Source organism: Ambystoma mexicanum, chromosome 8, assembly GCF_040938575.1.
Source record: "Ambystoma mexicanum isolate Mex_15411 chromosome 8, UKY_AmexF1_1, whole genome shotgun sequence".
Classification (NCBI taxonomy): domain Eukaryota; kingdom Metazoa; phylum Chordata; class Amphibia; order Caudata; family Ambystomatidae; genus Ambystoma; species Ambystoma mexicanum.
This window is the reverse complement of record NC_090929.1, coordinates 1,081,551,317-1,081,576,857: the sequence shown is the minus strand read 5'-3', so window position 1 is coordinate 1,081,576,857 and position 25,541 is coordinate 1,081,551,317. Positions and strand designations below refer to the sequence as shown.

Sequence of the window (25,541 nt, the reverse complement as noted above, 5' to 3'; positions counted from 1 at the left end):
GGTCTTGCGACCCCTCGCCCGCCAGCTGGTAGTTGTAGTAGCAGTTTCGGTAACTGCACAGGTACAAGAACCTGGAAGGTCCTTCCTGTGCTTGTGCCTCCTGGATGGAGACAACATTGCAGAGCGTGTGGCGCATACAGGCGCCCCCCTCTGACATCTGTCCAGTAGGGTGTAGACCCGTTAATTGAACCTTGCAGCTCCTCATCGCAGTGCCCGGTAGGATCTCCCGACTCTTCGGCCTGACGGCTGGTAGCTGTAGCAGCCTTGGTACCTGCCCTGGTACCAGGACCTGAAAAATCCCTCCCGCTCTTACATTTCCTGGGGGAGGAGTCACTTTGTGGGGTTGGTGGAGCGTACAGGCGCCCCCTCGGACATCTGTCCGGTACTAGGGTGGAGCCCTTCGGGCATACACCCAGTAATAGAAGCTTGCGGATCTTCAGCGCAGTGTCCGGTAGGATCTGGCGACCCCTCAGCCTGATGGCCGGTAGCTGTAGCAGCCTTGTGCCTGCACTGGTACCAGGACCTAAAAGGACCCTCCTGCTCTTGCTCCTCCTGGGGAAGGTCCCCCCGCTCTTGCGCTTCCTGGGGAAGGAGTCACCCTTGCGGGGTACGTGGTGCATACAGGCGCCCGCTCGGACCTCTGTCCAGTACTAGGGCGTAGCCCCTTTGGTGTAGACCCGGTAAAAGAGCCTTGTGGCCCTTCAGCGCAGTTACCGGTAGGATCTAGGGACCCCTCAGCCTGGCGGCCGGTAGCTGTAGTAGCCTTACCTGCACTGTTACAAGAACCTGAAAGGTCCTTCCCGCTCTAGGTGTGGATGAAAACAATGCCCCTTGGGTCTGGACCTGTCTTGACGAATTCCTTTGAGTCCTCTGGAGGCAAACTTCCCAAGAGCTCTCTCCCCCAGGCTATCTGCATAGCGCGTGATGTAAGCGCTTTGCAGGTGGTAAGTGACTCCCAGCTGTGGTCGGGGCCAAGGCAGCGGAGTCCGAGAGCATGTGGGTCAGATGCAGGGAAGAGCCCCTCGCCGGCTGAACACCTGCTAGAGCCCACTGACCACGGCCTGTGCCGGGGAGGAGCGTGGTCGCCATTGGACAGATGTATCTGAATAAAAACAAGACGACAACAAAAAGAAAACGCTTGTCCGGGGAAGAGCGTGGGGAATTACAAGGCCGGAAGCCTAACCCAGTAGCGCTGGTGAAAGCAGTCCGTTCCCGTTGACACGGAAAAAAGGACTGAGGAGTGGTGCCGGTGTCAGGGGAGCCCATGTTCCCAGGGCCGTGCCTCTAAATTTAAAGGGGAAGAAGTTTTTTTCTGGTGAAAAAGGTTCAGTCTCGGGACGCAAGAGTAAGGTGTTTTTTAAAATGTTGGATGGAAAAAAAAAGAAAATTGGGGAACTACTGTGGAACACGAGAAGGAGGAGGCATCACTGGCGATGCTACGATGGCCAAGATCGGACAGACGCCTCGGCTTACCGGACTATGAGGGCTAGTTTATAGCAGCACAACTGCAAATGGTGTTGGAATGGGGGCACATAGGTGGAGAGCTTCTGAAGGGATTGGTGGGGAATTTTCCGACATATCGAATGGGGGTGGAACGGTTATGGGACTCAGTGGGAAATAAGGGGATGACTAACGTGTTGCATGTGGTCAGGGAAGTGCGGCGGAAATATTTTCAGAAGAGGCAACGCAAGGGACTGTATAGTGGGAACTTGCCCTGGAGCTCGGACCCAAAATTAAGGCAGGCAATCGGTAGAATTGGGGCAAAGAGGCTTTGTGAAAAGGGATGCTGTGTGGTGGGGGACCTTTTTGAGGGAGGGACCCCGATGACATTCTTGGAGTGGTGTGCAAAGTATGGGCTTCCCAAGGGTCTATTCCTGTCTTATGGAGCGCTAGTTAAGAGACTAGCAGAGTTATGGGAGGGAATACCTGACAACCGACGGTCAGTCTGTTAATGCAATTGCTAATGTATCAGGTGGGGGGGGGAGAAAAACTCCTGCATTTATAGGGCACTACAGGAGGAGGTACCCCGTAAGGAATTGAAGGTAAAGGGGAAGCCGATGGCGGGTTTCAGAAATCCGAAAAAAATTGGATTAAGATCTGAAAACAAGCCTGAAAGGTGTTGCAGAACGCTAGATTCCAACAGATTGTGACCCCAACCAGGCTCTGAGCGATTAATGGGACTCTCAATGATGGGGGTCCGAGGTGTGGGGTGGGTCAGGCAGGACACTGGCATATGGTCTGGGATTGCAGAATTATAGCGAGTTACTGAAAAGCGGTTATCAAAGGGATAAACACACTGTTAGGTACGAGGCTGGAGTGTGACCCAAGAGTGTGTTTGTGGGAGATACTCTTGGATGGGAATATACATAAGTCATGGAAAACGTTGGTTAGAATCCTATTGGTCTTAGCGAAACGTCGAATAGCCATAGCCTGGAAACACCCACAGGGCCCGTCAGTGACGCTATGGCAGGGAGATGTCTGGAGATGGGGGTATGGCGGAACTGGAGATACTGCAGGCTAATGGGGACTTGGTGGATGGGGACGGGATAACAGCAGACTGGGGTCAATTGTTGAATGACCTCTGCATATCAAAAGATCTGAGACCACCGTGAGACAGGGGCATAGGCCGGAAGGGTGGAAGGTGTGGAGGGGAGAAGAGAGGGAAGAGAAGAGGTAAGAAATGCTAACAGAGAGCTACAGAGGGACGCAGATAACTGACCGGCTCGCTACTTCTTGAGGGAGATTGAAGGGGGGGTAATATGCGATGGAGAGGCAAATGCAGAAGGGAGATGAAGGTATAACGGTCAACAGATACACAGTCAAACACAAATGGGAATATGGGAAAGAGGGGCAGGAGATTGGGGATGGAAGGGGATGTTGATATTGTTTAGCTTTTGGTGTATTGAAATTGCCAATAAAGAGTGTTGAAAAAAAACTAGGCATGACAATGCCAAGATCATGTCCTCTGCAAAAAGATTTTTTTGTGTGGAACTATCCCCAGTACTAGTCCTTTGAAAGATTTTGCCTGACTCACTTTTAAAAAGGTTCTATAAAGAGAACAGATGATGGGACAATACTGACTAGTAAACCTATTCATCAGAAAACTCTCCGAACCGCTTTGGGAAAACCGGAATCTCCCAGAGGTAGGGAAGCTGGGACCAAAACCCAGATGGATCGCGCAGGGCATCTCGAAAATGAGGGATATTATTGCTCAGAAGCAACTCATCACCTTTCAGTATCCAATAGATTCCCATGGTCTGCAGGAGTGGGACAATTTCACAAATTTACGGCTGCAGCACACATGGCGAGGACTGCAGATGCATTTTGCTTGAGGTGTAGGACTGAGGTAGGCATCTTTCTGCAAACTATCTGAGAGTACCCAAAGATACAGTTGTATTGGAACACTGTTCGGGGCACAATGTCAAGAATCCATGAAAACCAGGTATCAGGATGCCCCAAATTGGGACTTTTACACATCCCGGGAGATACAAATTTTAATCTCAGAGAAAAGAGCCTGATCAAGTCGGTTCTAAAAGTGGCAAAATGGTAGGAGGGTATGAACACTGTGTTGTGAGTTGGAGTGCAGAGTGTTTCGGGAAAGAGGCTGTCCACAAACACCATTGAAATATGGAGCAAATGTCTGAAGGAGGAATGAACGAGCAAATAGATCTGACCCTCACACTAATATCCAAAAAAAGTAAATAAGGCAAATGTCTCTAGGTTCAATTTGACAAAACTGTGCAAAGGATCAAACTTATAATTCCCAAAAAATACTCCTTGTGACAAGGGTTTGTTTGGTTCCCTTCCCCTGGATCAATTCAGGAAGACCTTTGAAAAAGTTGTTCAACAAAATTCTTTTCAGTTCAATGAAAATGTCTTTTCTAGCCAATACGAGATGTAATTTGAATTTGGCAAAGTAAATGTCTCTTCCACAAAAACATTTGTTCAAAAACCAAAGCACTGTTTCTTCCAAAATCACAATTATTCTCTCTGTGAAATACTTCTAGCAGAGCAGCACCACAAATGTGTTTTGTATTACAACAGTTTGTCAGAATGCGACAAGTTGATAGTTTCTTTTCCACAAAACTTTTTCCCACAAACACATTTCTTTAAAGCCCTGGTTTCTTCCCTAGTCCACTCACCTGCCAGGGTTAACTACAACTTCTCCCTTTCCTGGTTTACTCATCTGCCAGGAAGTAAAATCCGTACAGCTATACATGTTCTCCTCTACTAGTGGCAATATTTGCTCCAAGGTTCTCTAAACCTATTTCCATGTGAGGAGGTTTGCACAATGTTTGCCTGTTTCTGTAGTCTCTTGACTGTTGGCAATGTGGGTTAATGGTTTCCCCAAACTGGTGTCTCATGAAAGGAGAATTGCACTTGTGTTGCCCTCGTATCTTTCTTTATAATTTCTTGGTTCTTGGCAATGTGGGTTGCAAGTTTCCCCAAGCCAATGTCTCACAAAAGGAGAATTGCACCCGTTATGCCCTTTCATTCATTCTTTATATTTTTTGGCAATATGGATTACAGATTTCCCAAAGTTTGAAAGGAGAATTGCAAACGGCTCGCCCTTTTATTCTATTTGTTCGGTATTAAAAGATCAAGATGATCATTAGTTGTTCTGCTCGAAGCGTCACAGGGTTAGCTCTTTCTTTAGGCCGGCATCCTAAGCCGTCTGTGTCACTCCTGCATACTGCGTTAGACCCTCTGCAGTCCGGCAATGTTGCTGCCAGCCCTCCTGTGTCTGCAGATGTTAGCACAATCCATCTCTGGAGTACTGCAGGTTCCGTCCTCGCTTCTTACTGCTTCTGCATCTGCTGCGCCTTCTCTCACCTGTGGATGATGTGAAAAATCTGAAGGTATTCTCACATCTACTCTCCAGGGATCTTCAGTTCAGGTGGCCAAGGAAGGTCCATCGCTTTTGGATCCCTACCCTGGGGGTGGAATAGCGAGGGAGGATCACCTGGTTGGAGGGTCCGGGATTGGAGAGAGGGAACCTGAATGCGAGACACGGTATCCCCCTCCATTTCAACACTGATTTACCCACCTCTCCCTCAGCGTTTATAGGATATTGCCATTCCTATCCTGTTCTACCCCATACCAAGTACTGGGACAAGAAGAAGCCTCCAAGAGTAATGCATACATCGCTTAAGAAACACCAGAAGAGTACTCAGATGAGGAAGAGGGCTATGGAGGAATACTATTAATCAAAACAAACATGTCCCATTAATAGGGTCAGGCAATTGAGTCCGATACCTCGCACCTGCAACCTATTATTGACTGGAAGCTGTACAAAAGAAGAAAACCCCCAAGAGCAAGTAGTAGCCGTGGAGAGAGGATCAGAAAGAAAGCCAAGCCGAGCTGTTGTGGAGCTAAAAAGACCGGAACGACAAGACGCTGTGGTGAAGTAGAGAGGTAGTCTGCGGGAGTGTGGCGAGAGAAGAGAGATTCCGGGAAGCTGGCAGCGGTAGCAAGAAGAAGCTGTGTGACCAGGCGGTCCCTTACTGATGGCTTCAGAGTGCTTGTTCCCCTGGGTGGATAAGCAAACCAGGATTGCCTAAGAGCAGAAACTGCGGGAGCCTAGAAGCAGCAAGAAACCAGAGAGCGACAGGTGAGTTTTGTTAAGAAACCCAGTACGTAAATTAATGTAAGTGGCTCAATACAGAGTAGCGGAGCGGTCGCGTGCAGTCGGCACATTGTCTCAGAATGAAGGCGAGAAGCCTTAACAAGAGAAAAAGCAATGTTAGAAGCGAACAACGAACTGAAGGAAAACAAAAGGGTGTGAAACATTGTATCAGAGTGACCGAGTATAAGAAAAGAACCGTGTTTGAAGGTTTCTGAACAATGGGCGAACCCTTGCAAGTATCAAGGAAGGATATTGTGCTGCAGAAAACAGGGAGCTAAATGAAGTGTGAGCAAAACAATGAAATGTATAAGCTGAAGAAAGGCTATTGTTAAAGAACAGAATAAGCGGTTAAGAAATATAGAATAACTGAGGAATTGCTGAGAAAATTGAGCGCAACAATGAAGAAAGCTTGGGGGAAATTAAGGGCGTATGGTTGTACAACCTGTAATGGGTGGACCGTGCAGTCTGTCAACTGCGCCGAGACCATGGAAGTAATTAAGGAGAACAAGAAACCTGTTGCATATTGTGACAAAGTGCTTGGAGCTTTGGGGAAGGGAATCCGAAGCTCCTGTCAAGTATAGTGAGACTGTTGAAAGGTTTGCGTTACAAGAAACTTTTGAACAATGGGAAGGAGAACCTAGAGCCCTGTTGAATACTGAAGAACAGTTGTTGAAACCTCAAGCTCCTTTGGAAGATTGTTTTTGTGAATCAGTGTGTAAAGCTTGGGCAAGGAAACCCCTAGTTCCTTTGGAACATTGCTTTGTGAACTAATATGCTTTGAACTTGGGGAAGGGAGCCAGAGGAGTGCTTCATCAGAACTCCTTTTTTGCATTTTATTTTTTTTGTTAGGCAAGAAAGCCCCTACAGAGTGTTTAGTTAGATGTGAGAGCAAGCATAGGTTTTGACACAGACAGATCTTTGTTTTTTAACACAGACGTTCCTTAGTTGCATCAGTTGAGGGAAATCCCAAATTACAGATGGGACAAGCTAGACCTTACACCACCCTGATCTTAAATAAGGTTTACATTACTTAACTGTAAATATTGTACTCCAGCATGTTTTGCTTCAAATCTTCTAAGCAGGACATTTAAATGTGGAACGCATTGTGAGACAGACATGGTATCAAGAGATGACACAGACAACAATGTTTTAAGTTTTAAACAATAAACCTTTTTCTCCAACATGGGGTGTGGCATGGATTCACATGCTCATGAACATTCCCTGCCAGCATGGGAATCCTCTGTAAAAGAAAAGAGTTTCACTTTAGCTTTAAAACTGTATCTCTCCTCTAAACCAATCACTCTCCTCTGGGTCATACTGCCCCCAGCCAACAACAGTCCTCTGCCTAAGCTCCACCCATAGTGGCCATCTTCAGATTTGGTAAGCATGCAAAATGGCAGTATGAACCAAGAAGAGCCACAGAGGGGAAGGAAGGAGGGTTTGCATGTGAATCCGTGCCAGCCCATGTTGCAGAACAATAGTTACAGGTAAGTAACTTCAACCTTCTCCAGCATGAGGTCTAGCATGGATTCACATGGTCATGAATAACGATTACACAGCAGTACATAAACACAACCAGGGAAGGTGCCAAGGCTCAACAGAAGCAATACACACTCAGCCCTGGAACAGACTCACGTCAAATGAACAGGTTGTGTTGCACCGCTTGGCCGACTCGACTACTCCCTGGAATACCTGTCAACGCAGTAAAACCTCTTGAAGGTGTGCGTGGACCTCCACGTAGCAGCCCTGCAGATGTAGAGCAGGGGCACACCAGAGAGAAATGCTGTCGTTGCTGCGATGGCTCTGGCGGAGTGGGCTCTCGGCCGGCCTGGCAGCGGCCAGTTAGCCAGACGATGATAGTGCATGATGCAGCCGGAGAGACACCTGGAGGTGGAAGCCTTCGACAATGCCTTTCCATGATTTACAGGTCCAAAGTTGACAACCACCTGATAAGACTTCCGAAAGCTCTTCATGCGTGCCACATAAACCTTCAAGGCACGAGTAACATCCAGTGAATGCAAGGCTCTCTCCGCTGGCGATGATGGATTCGGGAAGAAGACCGGCAACACCAAAGGCTCATTGAGGTGGAACTTCGACAGCACCCTCGGCATAAAGGTGGGGTGTGCATGCAGTACCCCCCTTGGAGCGTGAAAGCACAAGTACGGATGCCTGCGAAACAGGGCCTGATCACACCGAGCCACCTGGCTGAGGTGATCGCCACGAGGAGAGTCATCTTCCACGATAGAAACCTGAGCGGGGCTTGATGCATCTTCCCCAAGGGAGCCCCAATGAGCTTAGTCCAGACTACATTGAGTTCCCAAGCTGGGGGAGAAAAGTAGTGAAGAGTCTCTTGGAGGAACTTCTTGATGATCCTGTGCGACCACAGAAGGCCTACCAGGTGCCCTGGTGTAACAGGATATGGCGGCCAGGCGTGAGCAAGTCCAGCCTTGGCCAAGGAAAGCATGTATGGTAGGCGCTGCAGGGCTGTGACGTACAGAGGGGTAATCTTCTGAGCCTGGCACCACACGGAGAAACACTTCCAATTATGGCCATAGCATGTTAACGCTGTAGAGGCCTTGGCCTTGGCCAGGATGTTCTTACACTCCGCAGGTAAAGAATAGAGTCCTAACTCTAGGGTTGCAGAAGCCAGGCCCTGAGGTTCACTGACGCTGGGTCGTGGTACAGAATCACTCCTCCTCTGCAGAGAAGGTCTGGAAGTAGCGGCAGCCTGATGGACGTAACCGCCAACAGACATAGCAGGCCTGGATACCAGGTTTGCTGCGTCCACGCCAGAGCGACTAGTATCATCCTGCAGCGACACATAAGTTACTCAACGTAGTGACTAACGTACTCCTAACCATAGTCCCTTTCCTCCATACTGTATGGGCATCCCTCGCTAGGGACGGGAGACAACCTTTTTTAGCAGAAAAATCATCTTCCCCTTTAAATTTAGAGGTGCGCGGGGGCACGGCCCTGGGAGCATGCGCTCCCTGACTCCTGTCACCGGCGCCACTCCCCAGACCCCTTTGACGCGTTGACAATATTAACATTGCCTAATGACACCCGTTTTCTTAGGGGGAGGGACTGTGGGACGTATATGGGGGAAAGTAGACCATGAACTAGGACGTTAGTCACTACGGTGAGTAGCTTATATTTACTGCTACCTCCCATCCCCTTTCCTCCATACTGCATGGGCGAGTACAACTGAATGTAGCCACAGGGAGGAGAGGTAAACCTCTTAAGAAAACAAGTTCCTTAACACTGCCTGACCAAATGCAGCGTCCGCTCTGGAGCCGGCATCCAAGAAGTAGTGCTTGCAGAAGGCTGAGAGAGTAGCCCATGTTGCCGCTTTGCTGATAACCTGCCACGGAACATGCCTTTGGAAAGTAACCACTGTGGCTTCAGCACTGATGGCGTGGGCATGCATATTTGCTGGAAGAGGCTTGTGCTGCCCCTCATATGCCTTCTTTATGGCCATAACCATCCATCTTGCTATGGAAGCCTTGGAGGCCTGACAGCCCGGTTTTGACCCCCCGAAGGTGACAAAGAGGGCCTCTGATTTACAGAAGCTCTTGGTCCTGTCCAGGTAGTATCTTGGCGCACGCCTGACATGCAGACAGTGCAAAACCCTCTAAGCGTCATCCTTAGGGTCCACGAAGAAAATAGTTAACACTATCACCTCATTTAGGTGAAAGGAGGAGACAACCTTAGCTAAGAATGTAGGGTGAGTTCTAAGCACCACCTTGTCTTTAGGAAATTTAGTATACAACTCTGAAGCCAGCAGCGCCTGGATTACGCTGATCCGGCGTGCTTAGATAAGTCCCACCATTACGGCAGTTTTAATGGTGACTAGCCTGATGTCCGCGGACGCAATAGGCTTGAATGGTTTATGCAACACGGCGCCCAAGACCACATTGAGGACCCACACCGGGTGTGGTTTCTTGATAGGCAGATACACCCTGGTAAGGCCCGCCAAGTGGCAGATTAGAGGAGGAAAAGAGCTCGACCTCCGAGTTCCTGTAGGTTCCAATGGCCGCCAGATAGGTGTGGCATGTGTCTACCTGCACCCACGAGGGCGCAAGGTGTGCAGAGAAGGATAGCACGCTGTCCAACATGCAGGTCAACGGATCAACCTCTCTTGATTCTGCCCAGTGGCAAAACCTGGTCCACTTGCTTTTGTACTGGTTCCGGGTCACCTCGCTCTGAGCGCCCTGAATGATGTCTAGGTTAGCCTGTGACAGATGCAGATGCCTCAGTGTGACCTGTTCAGTAACCACGCTGCGATGGCAAACTTCTGTGGGGCGGGGTTGATGACCGTGCCTCCCTGCTTGGAGAGATGATGTGCTGGACCCAGCGGAATGTGCAACGGGGCCTGATACGCCAAGGGCCGAGTAGTTCCGAGAACCATGGCCTTTGCTGGCCTCCAGAGAGCTATCAGGATATGTAGGTGTCTGGCCTCCCTCATCAACGAGATTACCCTGTGGACCCAGGGGAGTGGGAGGGAAGGCATACGTGTTCATGTTCCGCTGAATCTGCATTGCGTCGCCCATAGAGCCACTGCCCTGTGCCTGCCAGGACGCAAACTGGGAGTACCTCCTGTTGGACCAGGTGGCGAAGAGATCTACCAGAGGCTGACTCCCACCCGTCGAAGATCCCCTGAAGGACATGTTCGTCCAACTGCCATTCGTAATTGTCCACACTCAGCCTGCTGAGCCTGTTTGCCTCTAGGTTGGACTCCCCTGGGAGGTGTATTGCTACCAGATGCATGTCGTTTAGCACGGTCCATTCCCAAATGTTCACTGCCAGAGTGCAGGGGGAGGAGACCTAGTGTCACCCTGCTTGTTGATATAGTACATGCTGGTGGAGCTGTCCGTCTGAATGAGGGTAGCGCTGCCTCTGATCACTGGGGTGGTGCAGGGGGGGGGGGGGGAGGCTTTGAGAGCGAGCCAGATGGCCATCAAACTCGAGCTAGTTGATGTGGGCCGTCTGCACCTTACGTGACCAAACTCTGTGGACACTATGGCTGCTCAAGCTAGCGCACCAGCCCTCTAGGGATGAGTCTGTGGTGATGGTGACCTGAGGTGCTGGCTGACGGAAGGGCCTGCCAATCCGTAGGTTGTTGTCCGTGCTCCACCAGACGAGGTCCTGGTGGAGATGAAGAGGGATGCTGATCAGCTCCGCCTGGGAACCCTTATCTTCACTCCAGGAGATTGCGAAGTGCAATTGCAATCGCCTCAATTTGGGCCTGGTATGCGGCACTGCTAGGAGACAAGACGCCATGATGTCCAGGAGGTGTTGGTACCACTATGCCGAGATCACTGCTCTGCTGAGAAAATGGCCAGTGGCCCGGCTGCGATCTTGTCTTCTGAGGGGAAAATCCTCTTGGAGCACGTATTCCAGATAAGGCCCAGGAAGGTTAGACTCTGCGTGGGATCCAACTGTGACTTCTTGAGACTGATGGAAAATCCCAGCTCATGCAGTGTGTTCATCTGGGTGGGGGCGGTGTTCTGGACTGCCTAGGGAGACCTTGCCCTTATGAGCCAGATGTCTAGGTATGGGTAGACGTGGCGGCCCTGAGCAGAGCTGCCACCGCGTTCTTCAGTCTTGTAAAGACCCTGGGGTCTGAATTGAGGCCAAAGGGCAGAACCTTGTATTGGAAATGAAAAACTATGAACCTGAACCTCAGAAAGGTCTGATTAGGTTGCCAGATCGGGACATGTAGGTAGGCATCCTTCAGATCCAGGTTCTCACACACAATGTCTCAGCTATAAGCGCTGGGGTAACCATCTTGAACCTTTGAAGCAGAAGGGAAAGGCTCAAGGTGGAAAGGTCCAACACAACTCTCAGTCCAGCCTGGTTCTTCTTGTGTATGGCGAAATTCTGTGAATAGAAGCACAGACCCGGCTGGGACTTCCTCCACTGCCTGACTCTCTACGAGCGGGTGAACTTCCACCAATAGATTTGCTATACCAATCTGTGGGAGCGGGGGGGAGGAGAGAGGAGAAGGAAGGATTGGACACCGGAAGCCTGTGGATACTACCGAGACGATCCAGGGGTCAGTGAACGTTGTCTGCCAGCGTTGAGCGTGAAAGGAAAGCCTGCCCCCCACTGGAGACTTGTGGATCCGGATGGTTGTGTCATGCCTTTTTTTCCTCTGAGACTGGGGCTGAGGAGGGGGACTGGAAAAAGCCCTTGTGAGCTGCCTTGTGTTGCTTTCACCTTTGTTGGCTTGGGATCTGTCTGGACTGTCTCTCCTGGAAACCTTGGAGGTGGACTTAGTGAGGATAGATTAGGATTTGGCAGTCTATTAACTGTTCTTCTTCTTATCAAGTTCCTCGTCTGTAGTGGAATGGAACAAGTCGCCACACTCAAAAGGAAGGTCCAGTAAACGCTAATGGACATCAGGGTTGAACTACGTCGCCCGTAGCCAGGCCGTTCTTCTCATGTCGGTAGCAATATATATGGCACGGCCTGAGGTGTCAATGTCAGCCACTATGGACTCCATTATGTCCTGCACTACTATTTTGGCTTCCGCCAGCCCAGTCTTGAAGCACTCCTGGCTCTGCACAGGGAGCTCAGGAAGGAAATCAGTGATCTCTCACCAGAGCCTTTGAATGACAGCAGTCAACATGGCGTCAGCATTGGACTGGCGCAGATCGAGTAAAGCGTTGGAATATATTTTCTTTGCATATGCTTCCAAGATCTTCTCCTTACCCAGGAGTATGGAGGCTGATGTAGCCGATGACGATTGTGACTTGGAACAGAGCGAAGCCGCAGCAATCACTGAGGGGGGTCAACCTCCAGGTGCCTATACTTGGCGTTGAGGCACTGGTTGGTAGGCTGTGCAGAGTGTGGTTTGAGCCATCCTTTTTTGGCACAATCCACCACATTCTTTTGCATTGGAATCCCTGTTCTAGCCGTGGGGCGTAGGGTTAGGGCTTCTGCCAGTACCCGCACCGCTGCTGGTTCGACCTCAGGCGAAGGGAGCCCCAAATACTCCGCCAGTCCCGCAAGCTGTTTCATGAAAGACATTGGACGACGAGGGCGTGTCTGCTTCCTCCTACTCATCCGTGTCCACCAAAGTGTCCTGTTGGTCAGGTGCGGCTGGAGGAGTGCTGGGGGAAGGTGGCTGCAGCGTACTGACAGGCGCCGGAGGCTGCTGTGGCAGCGGAGATGGGGTTGCTGTGACAGACAGGCAGAGGCATGGGAGCCAGTGCCATTAAGACTGGCGCAGACAGTGGTGGACCCGGAAGCGCTGGTACCAAGGGTGGGGAGGCCGTAGGTGCTAGCGGAAAAAATTGAGGGAGCATGTCCCTGATAACATCCTTGTTGATGATGCCCATCTGCGAAGACCTCACGAGAGTCAGGAATTTTTCAAAAAACCTGTCTTCACAGGCCAGTGGAGCGCTTGGTGGAGCAGGTATGGGCACGGGACCCTGAGGTTGCTGAGACCTGTGCACACTCTGTCTTGCTGTATTCTTGGTGCATCTGACCTACGACGCTGAAGGATATGCTTTGGGCCACGTGCCAGGCGATGACCAGTCCCACACCTGGAAACTCGTTCCGCTACCTCAGTGGTTCACAACTGTCTTTGCTGGAGGGACAAAAGTAATTTTCAAGCCTTCTTGGTGGGCCGGACTCTCTAAGGGGGTCCTGCTGACTTTTTGCACCATAAAAAGGTCAAGAGGAAACAAGATGAAAGGCGCATTCAGGAATGTTCTTAATACGTTTTTTATATAAATATGTATTTAGTGTTTGATTTCTTAATTTCTAAGAAAAGCCTGTAATAGTTCATAGGAACAAAAGGAAAACAGAGGAAATGAGGCCTATAGTTAACAATGCAAGGATGCTGACAAAATAACACTCAAGGTGTACTGTTTCTGTAACTGTAATTGTGTTTTTACTTTGGGAGGCTTTTTAAAGAATAAAATGACATTGCAGTTTCACTTATTCAATACATGTTCCATTTCAACAGTTCATACTGTGTAATATCTACAATTCCAACAACAAAATATCAAGAGAAAAAATAAATTGACCTACATAGCGTTTGAGATGCTGTCCCTTTAAAATGCAAGTATTGTGTGCTTTAGGAGATTAAAAAATGAATCACTTGTTTTGGTGATTTTATTCTTCGATGTAAAAAAAAAAATAAACAGGAATGAAGTTACCAGCCTCTTACTTCTGTGTTACTTTGCTTGCTCTATAACGTTTACAGAGGTAAAGGCGCTGCAACTTATTCTTGTACTCCTATGGCCTGGAGGGCCATAAATCATGATGTGAAGGGCCGCATCTGACCTGCAGGCCATATGTTGTGCACCCTTGCCCTACCTGGTCCCCAACGGGAGATGGTGTTGGACGAGCTGCCATTTTGTCGGAGTTAGTGGCACATGCCTGTGTCATGACGCTTGCCGCGCTGAGCCCGGCCTCCTCTAGGATTCTTGGAGTTGGAAGTTGAGGCCTACACTGCACCTCAGCACAGGTCCTGGTAGGCGGAGTGCCCTCAGCTGTAGCGCCAGTAGTGCTGCATATAGGCGCCCCCTCAGACATCTGTCCTGTATTAGGGCATAGCCCCTCAGGTTGAGACCTGGTAATAGAACCTTGCAGTCCCTCAGCGTAGTCACCAGTAGGATCTCGCAACCCCCTGAGCCTGGTGGCCGGTAGCTGAAGCAGCCTTGTGAGCCTCCTGGGAAAGGAGTCACCTTTGCGGGGTGCGGATGAAAACAGTGTCCCTACCTTGGGCCTGGACTTTTGCTTGACTAATTCCTTCAAGTCCTCTGCCAGTGACCTTCCGAAAAGCTCCCTCCACTTAGCTAGTCTGTTATTCAGAACGCATGGTGTCAGCGCGTTGCATGCGGTGCAGCCCTCCCAGCCGTGGTCGGGGCCAAGGCCGCAGAGAGCATGGGGGTTGGACATAGGGAAGAGCCTCTCGCAGGCTGGACGCCTGCTGAATCACACTGATGTCGACATTCTCCGGGCAGGAGCGTGGTGCCAGAGGACGGAGGTACCTGATTAAAGACAAGAAAAAAAGACAAAAGTACTTCTCTGGGGAAGAGCGCATGGAATTACTAGGCTGGAGGCCTAACCCAGGAGCGCTGGTGAAAGCTGTCTGTTCCCGTCGACACGGAAAAGAGGACTGATGAGTGGCACCCGTGGGCGGAGTCAGGGGAGCGCATGGTCCCAGGGCCACGCTCTGTGCGCATCTAAATTTCAAGGGGAAGATGATTTTTCTGGTGAAAAAGGTTCCGTCTCCCGTCCCTAGCGAGGGACGCCCATACAGTATGGAGGAAAGGGGACGGGACATGGGATTATGTCCAAGTGTGTTGATCACTGGTAGCAGGAGGGGAAGCAGAGGAAAGGCGTTTAGGAAAAGTCCCTCCCACAGGATGAGAGCACATCCCCTATGCTCCTCGGCTGTGGAAACCTTCTGGCGAACCTCTGACACTTGGAATTTGTCGCTGTCACAAAAGGTCAATCTGGGGTTGACCCCCATTAGTGGAATAGAAGATCCACCTAGTCCGGGCAAAGCTCCCACTCGTGGCAAGAATGTAGCTCCCTGATGAGCAAGTCTGCAATGGTGTTCTTGGTGCCCACCAGGTAAAAGGGGACGAGAAACATGTCCTGATGAATGGCCCAGTGCACCAGTTTATGGGCATCCCTGGAGAGCACTGGCGACCCTGTGCCGCTCTGCTTCCAGGAGTGGAAGATGGTGGTGTTGTCTGTGAAGATCCTCGCCACCTTGCCCCTCAGAGATGGCCGGAAGGACTTGAGGTCCCAGAAGACGCCCCGGAGCTCCAGGACGTTGATGTGAAGTGTCTTCTTCCGACAGCCAGAGGCCTCTGTCGTGCAACTGTCCGGTGTGAGCTCCGCAACCTTCCAAAGAAGCGTCCGTGGTGACTGTCTCCTGGTAAGGAGGGACTTGGAGTGGAGCCCCTTGTGTAAGATGAGAGCGCACACCCCACCAATGCATCCACGTCGGAACTCGATGGCGATCTTGTCCGTTCAGGATCCCGAGACTTGCAGCCACCTTGCATCCAGAAACTGCTGGAGAGGCCTAATCTGTAGTCGGCACATGAGAATGAGGTTGATGCAGGAGGACATCATGCCCAATAGCGCCTTGACAGCTCGCATAGTTGCCGACCACGCGGACGGCAGGCACTGCACCTTCCCTAGGGTGGCTATCACCATCTCTTCTGGGGGAGATGCCAGGCAAGTCACTGTATGGAGTGGGACTCCCAGAAACAGAGCGTTCTGCGATGGTTCCAAGCAGGACTTTGGATAATTTATGGAGAATACTAGATCCCGCAGCAAACGCATGGTCCTTGCTGTGTACTGGCGTGCCAGAGCATGGAAGCTGGACCAAACTAGTCAATGCTCGACGTGGATGCCCTCAAGACTAAGATGTGCCACCACTGGAGACTAGCACTTTATGAAGACCCTCTGGCAGATTTCAAGCCGAAGGGAAGTGCCATTAACTGATAGTGTCGCCCCTGGACCACGAACTGCAGGAACTTGCAGTGCTTCCGATGAATGGGGACATGGCAGTATGTCTCCTCCAGGTCCATAGAAGCCAGGAAGTCGCCTTCCTCCAGTTGGTCGAGCCTGTGTTGCAACGTGACCATCCTGGACTTCTGGGACTTCCAGTACTTGTTGAGGCATCGCAGCTCCAAGATCGGCCTCCACCCTCCTGTCTTCTGTCAGACCAGAAAGTACCTGGAGTACGCCCTGGAGCACCAGAGGTGCTGGAGAACGGTTCTATTGCCCCGTTTTTAACATTGCGTGGACCTCCTGCAGTAGCTGCGCCATGTGCTGTTCTTGTCTACAGGGGGACTACAAGGACACCTGTGTTGAAACTCCAAGGTGTGCCCCTGTCGGAGAGCTTCCAGAACCCATCTGCCAGTGGTGATGGTCTTCCGCGCACTGACGAACCTCGCCAAACGGCCTCCCACTGGGGTGCACAAGTGGGGGCCCGAGTGCACAGCCAGTTCTGGTCTGTTTCGGTGCCAGGGCTCTGCCCTGAGGGTGGTGCTGTCCTCCGCTGCCGTATGGCTGCGAGCGCCATCTGTACGCCTCTTGTGTCAAGGAGCGAGAAGGCTGCCGATAAGGGTTGCTGTAGCCCTTGGAGGACCTGCCGGGTTTTCCCCTTGAGGAACAAAAGGATGGCGATAGACGTTGCTGCAGGGTACCCAGCGAAGTGCTGTCTCCATGTCAGTCTTGATGATTTCAAGAGACTCGTCGACTGTCTTGTCAAACAGGTTCTCCCCGTCTAATGGCATGTCCAACACCTTAGACTGAACATCCGGCCTGAAGTTGGTGGCATGCTCCCTGTCGAGGAAGAGACAATGTTTCCCATCTGACGGAATCCGGTGTCCTCGATGTCCACCGCCACAGTGAAGGCGTGGTGTTAGGCCACTGCCCCCTCCTGGAGCAGTTCAAGAGCTTCTGCTTTCTTGTCGTCCGGTAGAAAGTCCAGAATCTGGCCCAGCTTATATCGGAGCTCTCAGTCGTAGCGGGACAAAATGCCCAGGGCATTGGCGGCCTTAATGGTGCTCGCTGCCATATAGATAATCCTCTTCCCCATAGCAATCAGCTTCTTCTCTTCCTGGTCCAGGGTTACCATGGACAAGGACGACTGGTTCGCACAGCGTTTCCTGGCAGCGGCTGAGACCACAGAGTCAGGTCAAGGCTGGGACCTCAGGCACTTGGGGGAAGAGTCTTCTCATGCCTGTTGCGTTAGGGAGTGGCGGTGCATGGATTCTTCCACAGCGCTAGGCCTTCATCCGAGATATCATCCAACAAGGGGACGGACTGTATGGTCTTCTGCCTGGACTCCCGACATTGATAAAGGAAACCTTCCCTTTTCGTCTCCTCAGGCTCCAGTTGAAAAAGATCAGAGGCCCTGGACATCATTGAGTGGAAGGAGCCAACCTCATTCAGGGGAAGAGGCCCTGTGAGAGTCATCAGCACCTGCTGGCTCTCCACCAGCTGGCCAAAAGTCATGGTCCTCGACGGTTTGCGTCGCTGTAGCCGCCGTATCCGTGCCCGTGGCTGTGTGTGGTAGGATCCCCAGTCGGAGTCAAATCCTGCGGTGGAGGTGGTGGTGTTGGTTGTTTGGTGTCTTGGACCAGCAGGGTCCTTTGACTTGTGCTTGCGCGCCTAGAAGGGCTTCCAGAAGGCGTTTTTGGAGGACTTCTAGATGGAGCAGGACCCAGTGTGGGCGGCATTATTTGCTGAATATCTGATACCAGCATGTGCTGCGTGGTCAGAATGACGTCCCTGGTTTGACGTGTAGGTGGAATGAGAGGGGAGGCTCTGGGCTGGTATATCTTATGGAGAGGTAGGCAATAGAGTTCACCTCGCAGTGACACCTTCCAACAAGGGTCTCTGGCCCCCTTCGTGGTCCGGTTACTTGGCTCAGCCCCTTTTTCCATGCCCCTCCTAGGGGTCGTAGGTGCCTTACTCCTTCCCCTCTCTTGAAACTTCTGGGGTGAAGCGGCTGCTGTCCCCTTTCCAGGGGTCTTCGTCGAAGCCGCGGCAGTTACCTCACACTGTGTTGGCAGAGACACCCATGCAGCAGCTGTTGCTGTCCCTGTGGCCACCAACTTCGTGGTCTGCCCTCCCTTTGACGAAGTAGTGTTGGTCGACAAGGCCGTTAAAGGGTGGTTGCAGCAGTCGATGTGGTCATGGCGTGGATGACGCTGCTGATGTTGGTGTTGTCTTGGCTGGTTGAGAAGCCGATGGAGGCAGAGAAGAGCCAACTCTGGACATCTCCTTGGTTGTCTTGTCCGCTGATGGCTAGCATAGTTTTGAAGGAGTTAAGGACTTTCTCTTAGAGGAGCGCCCCTCACTGGTAGGCTCATCATGGATGTGGTCAGCGATGGCGACCTTGGCCTTGCCCTTCCTGAGCCAGGATCTGCAGCAGCTGCAAACCCAGTGGGATCAGTGGCGTGCAGCCTTGCCTTCATATGGACCCCAGTGAGCAGTACGTCTCAAAAAATCTCTTTTCTGAGGGAGTTCGATCGTGGGACCGGCCGGTCATGGGGGAAGCACGACCACGCCCAGAAGCCGACTCTGAAGCCTTACCCCATTTTAAACACGCCGCCAGCCTGCGGTAGGGATCCTTCTTGGTCTTTTTTTGAAAAACAACAGCAGACCTCGTCAACCCCCCCCCCCCCCCCACCTCCTCATCATCATCATCATGGTCTAGATGCAGGCAGTAAAGACATTTGTGGTGATGTTCCTTAGTCCACATTTCGCACAGAGTTTGAAAAGACATCTCTTCTCCACTGTCATGGTCAAAAGGCACAAAGTAGGCCCAAGACTGGGCCTTTCTCTCATCCGATGAAAGAACCTCGATGTAGCAAGATCTTCACCAACAGCGGATCCCCGCTGAATGATGAAACACATAAATCGGTCTAGAACTTTCTAATTTCACCCAAAAACTCATATTAGGAAAATAGCTTGGAGAGAGCTAAGAAGACTCCCAAAACTGAAGCGTGCAGTAAAAATCTGACGATGGCCGCCAGTGGTGGAGCTTAGGGAGAGGACAGTCATTGGATGAGAACAGTATGACCCAGAGGACAGTGATTGGTTTAGAGGAGAAGAACTAGTTACTCTTACCTTGTAACGTTCTTTCGATGGGATGTTCCTCCGACGTATTCCTTATCTTAGATATAAATCCTTCAGCTTTGCTGGCCTCGGAAAATTTTTTCGCCAGAGGGCGCTGCGCGTCGATGATCGCCGAGTCGATGACCCTCGACGGCCTCCGTGCCGACGTCGACGTCATCCTGCCTATAAAGGCCGCGCGCAGCGTCCGTTGCTCAGTTCCGTTTTGTAGTCCCCAGTAATGTTTTTGGATTAGACTAATCACCTTGAAGGAGCATAGGCTGCAAACCCACAGGAAGTCATACTGCGGGGATGGATGGGAGGGTCGATAAGGAATACGTCGGAGGAACATCCCATCGAAAGAACGTTACAAGGTAAGAGTAACTAGTTCTTCGAAGGGATTGTGTCCTCCGACGTATTCCTTATCTTAGATAGACTCCCATAGCAGTGGTATTGTGACTGGAGGCGGGAGTAATAAAAGTTATGTTACCCTTCCAGAATGGACAGAGTGTAACACAGCCTTGCCGAATCTAGTTTCTTGACTAGAGGAGGAATCCAGGCTATAGAATTTGGTAAATGTATGTGCGGACGACCATGTGGCAGCCGCACATATATCTCGAATTGGCACCCCTCTTTGAAGGGCTGAGGATGTTGCGATACCCCTGGTAGAATGAGCCCTTAGATTTTGAGGAGGCTCCTTTCCTGCCAATTTGTAGCACTCCAGAATGGCTAAAATAATCCATCTGGAGATGGTTTGTTTTGTTATTGGAAGGCCCAACTTATGTCCTGCATAACCTACAAAGAGTTGGTCTGCTTGTCTGATCTTAGCCAATCTGCTGATATAGAAGCTCAAGGCTCGCTTAGGGTCCAGCCTGTGCAGTCTCTCTTCCTCCTTCCCCGGATGAGGAGGAGGGTAGAAAGAAGGTAATATAATCTTCTGAGTGATGTGAAACTCCGAGACTACCTTCGGGAGGAAGTTAGGCTTCACCTGAAGAACAACTTTGTCCTTGTAAAAGATTGTATGTGGAGGTTTACACGATAAGGCTTGCAACTCGCTAACCCTTCTAGCAGATGTCAATGCTATTAGCAAAACAGTTTTGAGGGTGAGAAGCTTCAATGAACAAGAGTGTAGTGGTTCAAAAGGGGCACCCTTTAGGAAGTTTAAAATTAGGTTTAAATCCCATAAGGGAACTTGAAAAGGTTTCGGGGGATAAACATTAGTTAATCCTTTTAGGTATTGTATTACCAATGGAATTTTGAAGTATGAAGGCTCCTCTGCAGTGCGCTTAAAGATTGATAGCGCTGCGAGATAGCCCTTAATTGTGCCAACCTGTAGGCCTGAATTAGCCAGGTAAAGTAAGAATGACAACACCATAGGTGTACCACAAGAAAAGGGTTCAATATTCTTTTCTCTGCACCAGCTGCAAAATTTGTTCCAACGGCAGCGGTATAGAGTTTTAGTTGCCGGCCTTCTGGCCGAAAGCAACACCTCCATAACATCATCCGGAAGGTCCCAATCCTTGTACCTCAACCTTTCAGACACCAAGCGTGAAGGTTGAGGGTCTTGATGGCTGGATGGAGAACCTGACCTTCCTTCTGCGAGAGAAGATCCTCTCTGTATGGTAGTCGAATTGGAGGGCAGATGGACATGTCTAGAAGGTCCGGGTACCACGTTCTCCTGGCCCAATCCGGGGCAATTAGGATCATGGTCTTCCGAAACCTTCTCAACCTCCTGATCATTTGAGGAATGACAGGGACCGGAGGGAACGCGTACAGAAGTGGGAACTCCCAGTCCACTACGAACGCATCTCCTAGAGCTCCTCTCGGGGGAAATTCCCTTGAGCAAAATCTGTCGCACTTCCTGTTGATACTGGTGGCGAACAGATCCACTTGAGGGGTTCCCCAAAGGGCGAAGATCTCTTGAAGGACTTCCTGAGCTATCTCCCACTCGTGAGAGACTGTGCTCTGCCTGCTCAGAGCGTCCGCTGTCAAGTTCTTCTCTCCGGCTAGGTGAATTGCCGATAGAGAGATTCCTTCCTGAATTGCCCAAAACCAGAGCTGCATCGCCTCTCTGCACAGTGGTAGTGAGCCTACGCCTCCTCTTTTGATGAGGTAGTGCATGGCCACTGTATTGTCCGTCATTATTAGGACGTTTCTTCCCCGTACAGACGGCAGAAAAGCCTTCAGCGCTAGTCTGATGGCTCTCAGCTCCAACAGGTTGATATGTAGTCTGGACTCCGATGGAGACCAACGACCGCTGATGGTCAAGTCGTTGGCGTGAGCTCCCCACCCCGTGAGTGAGGCATCCGTGACTACTGTTATCTCCGGCCATGGTTGCCAAAACATTTCTCCTTTCAGGATGTTCTCCCGACAGGCCCACCACTGAAGGTCTCGGGCTACTTTGACCGGGATCCGAAGGAGATCTGTCATCCTTCCTGAGAACTGTGACCACTGAGTTCTCAGTGCCCACTGGAGGGATCTCATTCTCAGGCGAGCCTCCGGCACGAGGAATATGCAGGATGCCATGAGGCCTAGCAACCTCAGAAAGTCGTAGGCTGGGAGATATTGGGCATTCTGAAATCTGATGACCATCTGCAGAATATCTCGAGCCCTCACCTCTGGTGGCAAGGCTTTTCCCAGGGAAGTGTCCAGGACTGCTCCAATGAATTGGAGTCTCTGTGATGGTATCATCTGTGACTTCTTTAAATTGAGGGAGAAGCCCAGCTTGTGAAGGAAGTGGCAAACATAATCCAGTTGTCTCTGAGCCTGTTCCGAAGATACAGCTCTGATCAACCAATCGTCTAGGTAAGGGTAGACATGAATCCCTTCCCTCCTTAGACTTGCAGCCACAACCGACATTAGCTTGGTAAAGACCCTCGGGGCGGAGGTTAGCCCAAATGGCAGAACTCGAAATTGATAATGAGAGCTGCCAATTGCGAACCTCAGGTATCTCCTGTGCCTGGGATGGATCGGCACATGGAAATAAGCGTCCTGGAGGTCTAGAGATACCAACCAGTCCTGAAGCTGGAGGGCCTGAAGGATCTGAGAGAGAGTCACCATCTTGAACTTGTCCTTTCGGAGGAATTTGTTCAATTCCCGTAAGTCTAAGATGGGTCTCAGTCCTCCGTCCTTCTTCGGTATTATGAAGTAGGGGGAGTACCAACCCTTGTTCCTTTCCGCTACAGGTACCAGTTCTATGGCACCTTTCTCTAGCAGGTCTAAAACCTCCTGCAAGAGGAGCGGATCTGGAAGCTTCAAAGGGTTGTTCCCCGGTGGATGACTCTGAGGGATATGTAGGAAGGGCAGGCAGTAACCTTGGGCCACTGTCTCCAGAGCCCAAGCATCTGACGTAATAGCCTGCCATTCCGTCAGATGGTGAGTTAACCTGCCCCCTACTGGTGTTCTGTGAGGGGAGACCTCAGAGTGGTTTTGAAGCGGCTGATGCAGTTGCCGAAGGTAAAGTGGCTCCTGCTCCTGCGGGTGCGGCTTTCTTTCCCCTACCCCGTCCACCACGGGTAAATCTTCCTTGGCCTCTTTGAGCCGGTCGTCCCCTGCCCCTTCCATATGAGGAATAGTAACGAAAGGACCGTCCTCTCCACGATGATCCCGAAGGACGAAAGGTATTCTGACGGATAGCAGCTCCCAATGACTTGGCTGCTGCCTTGGACGTTTGCAGTTTCTCCAAACTGTCATCCGCCTTCTTTCCAAAGAGGGTAGAACCGTCAAAGGGCATATTCAAAAGCCTGGTCTGCACGTCAGAGGCAAAACCAGACTTCCTCAACCACGCATGCCTGCGGATTGTGGTACTTGCCGCCATGGCCCTGCTGATACTGTCAGCAGAATCTAGGCCAGTTTGTAGGGTCTCGCACATCGCATCTTTACCATCCCTGATGATGTTTAAAAATGCGTCCCTTTCCTCTCCTTCTTGGAGGCAGTCAGCCGCTGATGAAGCGCACTCCCAAAGGGTGTGGCTGAACCTAGCGAGCGTACAGGTCGCGTTAATAGACTTTAACGCCATGCTACAGGCAGAAAAAACCTTCTTAGCCATGGCATCATACTTTTTGTCATCCCTATCCTGCGGAGCAGTGGGGTATGCAGATGTGCTGCCTGATGAGGTTGCAGCCTGTACAACCAAGCTCTCAGGAGTAGGGTGTTTTGACAAATATTCAGGGTCAGAACTAGCCACCCTGTATTTTGTTGACAGTTTTTTATTTACTGCCGGGATAATTTCTGGCGTTTCCCAGTTTGTCAAAATCCTTCTCTGTAGAGCAGAGTGAAATGGAACCACAGGATCCTCCTGTGGGCCCTTGTCCAGTATGTCAGTGAGGTCATCCTGCTGAAAGGCAGGAGAAGGTGCAGACCAACCCATAAATTCTATGATTCTAGACATCAGAGCTCTATATGGAGTCTCCGCATGTTCTCCTGGGTCTGGTTTGATAAATTCTGCTTCAGGAGAAGTGTCCAAGCCACTAGCTTCCTGAAGTGCATCCTGAAGATTTTTTAATCTTCCTTCCTCAGAGGCGAAAGTCTCTGGCTCTGGTGATGTGGTCCTCTGTAAATCAATATCTTGGTCTGAATCCTCCCTTTCCTCAAAAATCGAGGTTAAAGGGGGATACATTGGTTTTTGGAATGGTATAAACCCCATTTCCAATGCAGAAGGAGCCATCATCACAGGCCTTGAAAACGTCGATGTCGTCGACACCGACGTGAAAGTACTCGAAGGCGCCGTGAAAAGCGTCGAGAAATGTGTACTAGGCCTCGAAGAACTCGAAAGGATCGGAGTCCTGCTCGAGAACGACGTCGACGTTCTCGGCGTCGAGTCGGAGGTCTTTTGTCTAACCGTTGGCTGTGGAGTAGCCGTGGTTCTTTCCTTCACCGGCGTCGATATCGGCGTCGACGTCGGCGTCGACTCGATCGACTGATGCGCCGATGGATCCTTCGACAACGGCGTCGATGGCGCCGACCTCTGTTTCGAAGGAGTTTTCGACGATGGCGTCGATGATGCTTTATCTCCCGATGGCTCGAGGCGCTTTCGGGTTGACTTTTCCGCCGGGTACTGCGACTCGCGGCGTTTAGATTTTTTGGGTTTTTTACCCGGGGTATCACCCTCAGCTGTCTTCGAGGGGGACGAGGCCGCTTTCTCGAAGACGCTTAGCATCTTTTTCCTGAATTCCTCCCACTCAGCTTGCGAGCTGCGTTTTGTGGGGCAATGAACTCTCTCAGGAGAACTCGACGAAGATGACGAAGGGGATCTCCTACGTCTCTTCTTCGAGTGTCTCGATGTCGACGAGTGGTGGGAGCCACTTCGTGATCTAGATCGAGAGTGTTTTTTTATGGTGAGGAGACGAACGTCTCGACTCTACCGAAGAAGCTTTCGAGGAAGTTAAAGTTGACCTACCTCTCTCGAGCTTCCCCCTACGCTCCTTCAAGGCTTTCGCCGTCATGGAAAGGCATTCCTCACACTCCGAACTCTGGTGCGTGATTCCCAGACACCACAAACAGACCCTGTGAGGGTCCGTCAACGACATTTTCTTCCCGCAGTCTCGGCACTTTTTGAAACCGGACCGAGGGGTCGTCGGGTCGGAGGAGGATGCCATCGATATCGAGGTAAATAGTAGTTATTATATACGTTATCTTGACGAGAACTGAGCAACGGTGTTCCGAGGCACAACGAAGCGCGGAAAAACGGAACTGAGCAACGGACGCTGCGCGCGGCCTTTATAGGCAGGATGACGTCGACGTCGGCACGGAGGCCGTCGAGGGTCATCGACTCGGCGATCATCGACGCGCAGCGCCCTCTGGCGAAAAAATTTTCCGAGGCCAGCAAAGCTGAAGGATTTATATCTAAGATAAGGAATACGTCGGAGGACACAATCCCTTCGAAATACAGTTTTCAATCGAAAGTGAAACAGTTCTTTCTTTTACAGAGGATTCCCAGTCTGAGGACAGGGAATATTCATTAGCATGTGAATCCATGCCAGACCCCATGCTGGAGAAAAAGCACATATCCGTCACCAGCTTTCGCTTCACACAGGGATGAAATGGGGCACTTTATGGGACATTTTCCTTGGTAGCCAAATATGCACAAACACGTCGTTGGCAGCTTTCAGGTGGCAGTTGGAAAAAGTCTCTTAGACAACAAAAAACAAAGTCAGCAATAAGCCAACGGGAGAACGAGAGGTAGGAAGAAAGCCCAAAAATAGATTTCCAACCCCACCCAAAGTATGTGACCCTACAGGATATTCATACTGCAAAACTGTGCCTTGCATAATGGTGGAATAGGAATTTGAAAAGAGGAAGACAATGCACTGAA

At 50.8% G+C, this 25,541-nt stretch overlaps 1 protein-coding gene across 6 annotated transcripts in view; it reads right to left on the bottom strand.

The window, feature by feature from the left end:
• UBR4 (ubiquitin protein ligase E3 component n-recognin 4) overlaps nucleotides 1-25,541 on the bottom strand; it is a 2,945,062-nt gene that overhangs the window by 752,823 nt on the left and 2,166,698 nt on the right. The gene's annotated exons all lie outside the window — the stretch shown is intronic.